Here is a 9,843-nt window from a genome sequence, read left to right on the forward strand (position 1 = left end):
CCCATTCTCTTATGCAATGCTTGGTACAGTGAACAAAAGCAGAGTCACCTTGATCTACTTCTCCAGTTGGAGGCAGAGATTGGGGAAATGGATCCTAAAATGTACTGTAAGTCATTTTTTCAGTACCATTGTCTTCTACTGTCTTAATTACTTTACATCTATACTTAAAGAGCACATACTTTATTTACTAATGACAATTTAACTGGTTATACTGATCAGAAAGTTGTCAGCAGATGTGGTTTATTTTGAGCTGGGAAAAGCCTTTGATTCCGTGCTACTTAAGAAATGGTTAGAATTAATTTCTGCTAATATTAATAAATATATTATTAGGCAGATTGACAGCTGACTACAGGACATGAGATGCTGAGTTAAAATGTTAAAATTAAGATTACTTATGCTGACGAGAAAGTTATAAATGCACATGTCCCTCAAGGGTCTGTAATTTCCCCCTGTTGTTTACTACTTTTATGACTACCTTTCATTATGGATTGAATATATGGCAAGCAAAAGAATAGTTGCGTAAAATCTTACCATAAAGATAGATTTAAAGCTGAAAGCCTGTTTGTATCCTACCACCCAAGGGCCCTGGGTCAACCGGTTTCCAAGCAAATGATCTCTTCCTGGATTTCTAAAGCTATCTCTTTTCTGTTATTCAGCTAACGGTAAAAGCCTTTCTTCCCCAGTGAGGGGGCACTCCAGTAGGGCAGTATCCTCCTCTGCGGCTTTCTTTATAGGCTTAGACACTTGCTCTATCCTAGAGGTGGCTACCTGGTCCTCTGTTCATACTTTCACTAAACATTATAAGCTTGATGTCATTCGCAGGTCTAGGGCTGGTTTTGACAGAGCTATTCTACATGGATTTGCACTAAAAGCCTCTGCTCCTCTTCCCCCCAAGTCCTTCCCAAGCATGAGCTTTAGCATTCTCCCTAATGTGATGAATACTGCCGCATATGAATAGAAGGACATATAACAGTTGTGTAAAATCTTACCATAACCATAGTTGTCCTTGTGATCTATATGCTGCAGTACTGCTTACCCCCCTGCCTTCCCCCTGATGCTTGCCTGTTTTTCCTGCTGTTATTTTTCTCCCCTAAGCTCAGACTGGTGCTTGGCAGCATGCAGTTCTGACGTTTGTGCACGCTGATGTCTGCTTTTTACCCGACATCTCTTTATGGCTGACGTAGGCAAGATGATGTGCAACATCGCACGTACCTCGCAGTAGCATGTAGACTTTTGTATACGGGCTGGATGCATGAGTCAGCCAGCGGCAAAGTCCCTAATGTGATGAATACTGCAACATATGAATAGAGGGACATCTAACAATGCGAAGGTTGAAGTAGTTGTTTCTAAACTTGTTGACCAAGCACTTATCATGATATTTTCACTGTACTAGTGGTTTCAATATATATATATATATTACAGTGTATCAAAGTACAGATTGCTCCATTATGGCAATAATTGTAGCCATTATAAATATACTATAGAGAATTCTATTTTGCCCAAGAGCCAACATTAAAAATCTTGGTGTGATGACAATCACTTAATTATGATATCAATATTACAGCTATTGTTAGGAAGTAATACTGAGTAATGAGGGATATGTTTTATGCATTGCTTAGCAGGAATTAAAAGGTCCTGGTTTCTCTATTTAAGTCAGTTGAGAGGCTACATACTGAGTATTGTATTTCTATGTGCATATATAATTATATAATACACACACATATATAAGAACGCTTGACAGAACATAAATAGCTTTTACTGGACAAGGTCATAGGTTCATAAGTTCATATGTACTGACTGTTGATCTGTGAGAATCTTATAAACCCTACCCTTACATTCTTATGGTAGCTTTTATTCCTAATATTTGTGTATGAATAACCCAGAGGTAGGCAGATCAAGCATATGGTGAGACAGTCACTTGTTGCCCCATCTATCAGGGACATGGGTGCTAAACTACGGATGATTTTGTGATTTCCCATCCATTCATCCAAAGTACATTTGAACAACGTATGAGAAGTACTTGTAGAGTGAAAGACAGTTCCATAGAAGTGGTATTCTCTGTGATACATACCTATCTCTCCAACATGTTCTATTTATATTGCAAAACAGATTGACATCTCTTGATCTGGTGTTCACTGTATCATTGTTCTTGCAGATGTGCAATATGCCTGACAGTAGAGGGTCTGTTGAAACTCTATACTTGAGCCAGAGGTAACTTCTTAGTAGCCTGCATGATACCGAGAAGAGGAGCAATGCTTTGAGATGGTCTGCATAGTCTTTGTAATTTAGACTGTTTTTTAAAATAAAACAACATTGTAGTTGCTCCAATTGTGACGAGTGTTTGGAATGGTAGATAACACATGGGGCATTATATTCAAAGATAACCATAATGAGAGCAGAGTACAAGGGAATGATTACATCCCTGTACCTATGCCATACCTTAGATACAAACTGTGTAATGAAATAGTAGATACATGGTGATCAAATGACAGTTTGACTCCCAGATCCCTAACTACAGGATCAACTTTCGGGGGTGAGTTGTGATATTTACAAGGGAAGTCATGCTTGCTGACAAATACAGTTAAACATTTCTTGGAATGTAGTCTCTGTCCATGGTTTTGAAACTAGCTATATGTTTGCAAAAAACTCACTTAGAAGATTTTGCTGTTCTCTACTGAGTTTATGACAGCACCAAGTTTACGGTCATTTGCAGACTTGGTCATCCATAAACCCTTAACATTTATTTGGGCCCCCAAGAGGTAAAGGCTAAAGAGGACTGACCCAAGGACTGAAACCTGGGGGTACACTACTAGTGACAGGTCTTTTAGTGGAGGAAGAGGAGATGCCCTCCCTAATTACCTGGGTTCTCTTTGTGAGCCAATTTGCTATCCAATGAGATAGATAGGGATTTACTTTTGGCTGGGAGAGTCAATCTATGATATGTAAGTGTGGGATAGTGTTGAATGCCTTTGTGAGACATAGATATGAGATGTGTACTGATTTGCCCTCATCTATTGCTTCTCAAACAGCAAAGCATAATAACTCCAAAAATTAAATAAAAGATCAGAAAATAACTTACGTACTTCATCATTTTTTTTTTTGCTCCCAAATCTGATATGCTTAGTTTTTGATGTATTTATCAGCATATTATTCTCCTGTGCCCAAATGACCAATTTAGTAAAGTTCTTTTGCAAACATGCCTAATCTGTAACACATTTAATCTGTGTACCCAATTTCAGGTCATTTGCACATAGACTATAGAACACCTCAGATGAAAAAGTTAGGTCTGAACGATACAGTCTAAACAAGTAAGGGCCTAGGACAGAGCTCTGTGGGACACCCACATGTAGCTATCCATCTTATCAAGAGTACATTGATGCCTAGTTAGTCTAATTTATTGATGGATGTTTTGTGTGTGACCCTTTCAAATGTTGAGGTTAAATCTAGATAAATTACATCACAGTGCAATTTTTCATTCATAGCTGTTATTATATTGTTATAGAACATCGTGTTACAGGTGGTAACAGATCTATTTTCAATTAGAAATTATTTGTACAAGTTACCTCATGGATTACAGAGGATACTACTTAATTTGTAGAAATATGACTTAAAATTGAATTACATAACAAGCAAGCAGCTTCCACGGTGGTGCAGCAGTTAGCGTTGCTGCCTCACAGCAAGAGGTTCTCCGGTTCGATTCTCAGCTGGGGTGCCTTCTGTGTGGAGTCTGCATGTCCTCCCTGTGGTCGCATGGGTTTCCTCCGGGTGCTCCGGTTTCCTCCCACGTCCCAAAGACATGCTGTAGGTAGATTGGACACTCTAAATTGACCCTAGGTGTGAGTGTGTGCGTGTGTGTGCTTTCTGTGGAAGGTTGGGCGCCGGGCTGGCAACTCGACACCATAAAAACTCCCCTGCCAATCATGAGTGGACAGGTGATCTGCTGTGGTGACCCCTAACCAGGAAAAGCTGAAATAAGAAGAAGAACAAGCAAGCAATTACATTACATGCATCAGACATCTACAGCACTCTTACTACAGCAAAAGAGTTACTAGAAGAAGAATTAGAGATTCTGTCAGTGACACTGAGCGAAAGTAAAAGAGGTTCATATGTGTGCTGAGACTAACTTAGAAAAGTAGCTGCTGAAAGAAGTCAGTGAGAGGTTGATTTCCATAACAAAAAACATTGGTTAAAAAATGTATCCACTCTTTCTTTTCATTTCAGAGGGAAATAAGTGGTGTAAAAGTCTTAATGTTCAGAGCTGACAAGATTATAATACCTCAAAAACAGAGAAATACCGACTAACATGGCTGAGTATGCATAAAAACATAAAAATTGTATTAGGTTAGTGCTTTCACGGGCCTAGCCGCTTCATCAGACCATGCTACAATAAAACAAAGCACAATTCTGAAATACTACAACTCATAAACATCAACCAATAAAAATGTCAAAACAAACAATTAATCACCAAGCCAATCTATGGAGGTGTCTCAATCTACATTAGCAACAAACATTCCTTTGGGTTGGTTAAACAGGATGATACCATGGAGTCACCATAGAAAAGGTCCCTCACCATAACATGGCTAGCTACAGGTCACCATGTATGCCCCTAGAGTCTCACCGCTCTTACCAAAACCTACTTGAGAAGCTTGCCATCAGGCCAAACACCCTATTTATGGGTGACTTTAACTACCCCTCTATAGACTGCAAAACTTGCACTTCTTCAGACTCACAGACCCAATGCTACCTGGACTTTATTAACACAAACACCCTGGAACAGATGGTGCACATTCCAATGAGAGGATCAGACATACTGGATCTGGTACTCACCATTGCACCCCCCCCCATCACATCCTCCCTAGTGAGGTTGGATTGCAAAGCTGTCTCCTTTGAAGTGAAAATCAACCCAGAAAACTCAGCTAAACCTGTAACATTAAGGAACTATTCTAAGGCAAACTGTATCCTATTTAGTGACAGTTTGCAAAAATTCATGTCTCCCCCTAACCCCAATACTATAGCTACCTAGGCAGAATTATTCACAGAGTCTTTATATAAACATGTGAATGGATGCATAGAGGCTGCCATACCTATCAGAAGTAAACCCAAAGCAAACACTAAAATTATACCCCACGGGGGGATCCTCACCTAAACAGGGTATATAATGAAAGAAGAAAACTCATAGCCAAAAATCAAGAAGAGAAACTGTCTTAAAGACAACTTCCCTGTTATATAACTAAACAAAAACTAAGACTTCTAATTAAGTCAAACAAGGCCAACTATGAGGTCAGGACAGCCTTGCAAGCTAAGGACAATTACATGGGCTTCTTCAGCTATGTCTGGAACCTTAAAGGTAACACACAGCAGTGTGCTGAACTGGTGATGAATGGTACCACCTTCACCAATCAGGGTAACAGAGCAAATCTTCTGGCTGATAAATTCAGCTCAAACTTCACCCCAACTCCCCCCAGCTCCACCAGGTGAAATCCCCTCCAACATACTACCCCCAACTATTAGCAGGGACCAGGTGCTTGGAGCACTCACTAAAGCTAATAACACTACCTCAATGGATCCCACAACATCCCCGTTTGTCTCCTGAACAGTCTAAAACATGACCTATCAAGACTACTTGAGCCACTCTTCAACTACAGCCTTGAAGCAGGCTACATTCCAAGTTAATGAAGGACCACAACAGTCATTCCCCTCCACAAGGAACGGACCATCAACTGACCCAGGGAACTACAAACCTATCAGTCTAACAAGCCTAATATGCAAAACCATGGAGCGAATTATCATGAAAATGACAAACAAGGACACTGGACCCATCCCAATTTGTCTTTTCCACCAAGAGACTGGTCACCTAACGTAGTAAAAAAATTCTACATCCGCCCAACTTATAGGTAAGGATATGGCACAGCAAGAGATTCTCCGGTTCGATTCTCGGCCGGAGTGCCTTCTGTGCTGAGTCATGACCTCCCTGCGTTCATGTGGACTTTCTCTGGGTACTCCAGTTTCATCCCATGTTACAGAGACATGTGTCTAGAGCATTTCTCCCTGGGCCACTGCTGAAAATTGGCTTTGTTCCAAGTTGAACTTTCCCAGTAAACAAATGTTAAATAAATAAAAATAAAATTATCAGACCTATCATTGAATATGATGCCCCCTTTGGCATCCATCTAACCAGACTTGCAACAGTTGGAATGCCCTCAAAGGATTCTCATCAGGAGAATTCAGGGCATGAATACCCTGTTTTATACTGTTCACATGAAGGCTCTGTCTCTGTATTCAGTCTCCTGCAGACAGCTGCCTGTCTTACAGGGCTTCCTTAGACTCAGCTGTGATGGATCTATTGCACATGTACAAAACAAACAGCACCAGAAATACTAAGATCCAGGGTTTTGAACTTTGCTTGTAACTTAAACAGAACGTGCTGAAAAGACAGATATGTGTCTCAAAGGATCCCTGGAGTATGGAATAGGCTCTCCATCCATGTAAAACATAGTTCATCCCTGACCTTGTTCAAATGAAACCTTGACAATTATATGGGAAATTGTAAATTTACACTTGGTCTGGCCACCATGTCTGTTATGGACAGAGGCTGTCAATAAGAAAAGTATTATCCTAACTAATGCCCACCCTAAAAATCCTTAGTTGCCTCCCTACTAACATGCCTCCCCCATATTGATGCCCATGTACATGGGACCCAAATGGTTTGAGTATGTAGCTAGACTTGTAAAGGCCCTAGTGGTTGTTTGTCTAGGAAAGACCTATGAATGTATGAAGCTAAGGGAATTGACACAAACAAAATATTTACTATGATATACACTCCAGGAGATTATCAGATTTGAAGGCAAGAGAAGATTTAGAATTCAACAGTCATAGGAAGGTCAAATACCAAACACTGCAGTGATTTACAAAGCAAATTAACCCAGATCATTAGCAGTCCATGGAATGGGTGAAAAAATATACAGAAGGAATCTATACAAGACAAATATGTTTAAACATAAAGAAGAAAAGATGTAACCAGATACAGCACAAGAGTGCAAAGTCATGCATTTGACTTTGAAAATATGGAGCTGCAGAAAGAATTATGCTCACAGAAATGATTCAACAGATTGAACAGCAACTTGAAATGTGGTGGAGAGAGAGAGAGAGAGAGAGAGAGAGAGAGAGAGACAGAGAGGTTTGATAGACTAAAACCAAGGAGCTTAATGAAAGTGCAGGGCTCTGGGTGAACTGTCAGACAGCCAGTTAGACATCTGGACAGTTCATACAGTAATAAGTAGCATGAATAAGACTAAAAAGGTGTAAATAGATTTAAAAAAAATGTTCAGTCCTATGATGTACAGTAAACCCATGACCTGCTGGAAGAGAAGTAGTGTTAATTATAGGTTATACATGCACTACTCATGCACCAATACACCGGCCCAACGCTTCCTGGAATTCATCAATTCCAGTGCCCTGGAGAAGCTCATTCTTACCCCCACTAGAGGAAGCAACATCCTTAACCTGGTTATTACTAACATAGGCAACTGTTGCTCTACCCCAACTGTTAATTCCTCCCTGGTTAGATCTGACCACAAACTAATCAACATGGAAATCCACATCTCACCCACACCCCCTGCAAAGGTAACCACCATGAAAAACTTTTGCAAAGCTGACTTGCAGCAGACACTAAAAACAATCACAAAGCCTTCTATAGTTATATCAAGAATCTCCACGGCAATACCCAGGTTTGCTCTGAGTTACTGCACAATGGTACCTCCTATATTGAGCCAACAGATATTGCCAACATACTGGCCGACAGATTCAATGCCAACTTTACTTCCCCCCAAGGACCAATCACAATATCGGAGGAATGCCAGGCACTCAGCATTACTGCAGTACAGGTTAAAGCTGCATTGTCCAAGGCCAAGAATACAGCTTCCATGGGATACGGCAATATCCCTGGATATGTTCTACATGAACTACAAAGTGAACTGGCACCACATCTGTGTGCCCTGTTCAATCATAGCCTCACCTCAGGCTTTCTCCCTACTGAACGGCGCACTGCTACAGTCATCCCTCTCCATAAAGGGGGAGCGACTACAGACCCTAGGAATTATCGCCCCATTAGACTGATGAGTCTGATATGTAAAGTTATGGAGTGCATCATCATAGACCTAATTAACAAGGATATTGGGAATCTCCAAACTCTATATCCCACGCAGTTTGGTTTTGTGAAAGGTAGATCATGCCTGCTCAACCTGGTTGACATCTTTGAGTCAGTCACCAGAGCTGTGGATGAGGGTAAGGCAGTTCATACAGCTTACCTCAATCTGGCCAAGGCTTTTGATACTATTCCCCACTCAGAAGTTATTGATAAACTCACCAAACTAGGCATCGACCCCTATATCACTAGATGGGTTGCAAATTGGCTCACAGATAGAACCCATGGTGTGAAAGTAGCAGACTGCAAGTCAGACTGCCTACCAGTCACAAGTGGAGTCATACAGGGATTGGTCCTGGGTCCTCTCCTGTTTGGCATTTACTTCTCAGAAGTCCAGGCCAACATGGAGGAACTCTGGCTGACCACGTTCGCAGATGACTGCAAGCTGTGAGCCATTATTAACTCCCCAAGTGATGTAGACATCCTACAGAAAGGCCTCACTGAGACCAATGACTGCTGTCGAAACCATGGCCTTAAGCTTAATGCCAAAAAATGGGTTGTCATCCCCTTTGGAAAAAACTCAGTTCCCACTAATTACCACATCAATGGGAGCCCACTGAACACTGAAGGTGTTATAAGAGATCTGGGGACACAGGTTAACAGCAACCTCTCCTTCGACGACCACATTGCCACTGTTGTCAGAAAGTCCTTCTGTGTGGCAAATCTCATTACCAAGGCTATTTCATCCAGGAAGAAAGAGGTCACCATCTCTATCCACTCTTCCCTCATTAGGCCAATCATTGAGTTTAATGCCCCATTTGGCATGTGCCTCACTAGACACATGCAACAGCTGGAAAGGCCTCAAAGATACCTCACAAAGAGGATCCTAGGCCTTAAACACGTCCTACATGGACAGACTCAAAAAACTCCAGCTATTCTCTGTCTCATATCGTCTACTAAGAGGCGATCTCTGCTTGACTTACAAAACCATGTCTGACCTAGCTCTGTTAGAAATACTACATTTAAAGAAATCCAAATCCCTCTGCACCACACGCTCCACAGACCTCAACCTCATTATCACAATCAACAGACCATGCTGGAGGGACAGGTTCATAACCCAAGGACTGCCCATGCTCTGGAATAGACTTCCCATACATGTCAAGCAGAGCACCTCACTGGCCCTCTTCAAGAGAAAACTTGATGAGTGAATGGGAAATAGAAAGTTCACCCCTGGGATAACTGCAGAGGCTCTACTTGATATAGGCACTGGGAACTAACGTCGGGCAGCACGATGCCAGGGCACTTCTATGGGTTAGGCTTGTAAAGGCTCCAGGGCCAGTAGCTTAGTACACACCTATGAACTTATATATTTAGTTTATTGATGAAAATGAAGTGCCATAAATGGTAGTATTTTTTAAAAGGACACTAAAGCTGATGGGATGTGTGTCATATGGTCTATCCTTCTAAAGCTGGCAGCCATGGGAACAGGTAATACATCCACAGTGTGTGTGTTATTTGTGAACATATTGATGACTACAATAAATGTTACAATGATCTCCTGTACATTTATATATCTGTGATTGAAAAATAAATCCCTAACATTCAAAATAAGTAGTGGGCAGCTCCAGAAAATCCATGCTCTGTTACAGAGCATACTGAATATGTTTATTAGTGGATAATTGAATGGCTATACTCCCAAA

Source organism: Protopterus annectens, chromosome 7.part0, assembly GCF_019279795.1.
Source record: "Protopterus annectens isolate FY-2018-M chromosome 7.part0, PAN1.0, whole genome shotgun sequence".
Taxonomy (NCBI): domain Eukaryota; kingdom Metazoa; phylum Chordata; order Ceratodontiformes; family Protopteridae; genus Protopterus; species Protopterus annectens.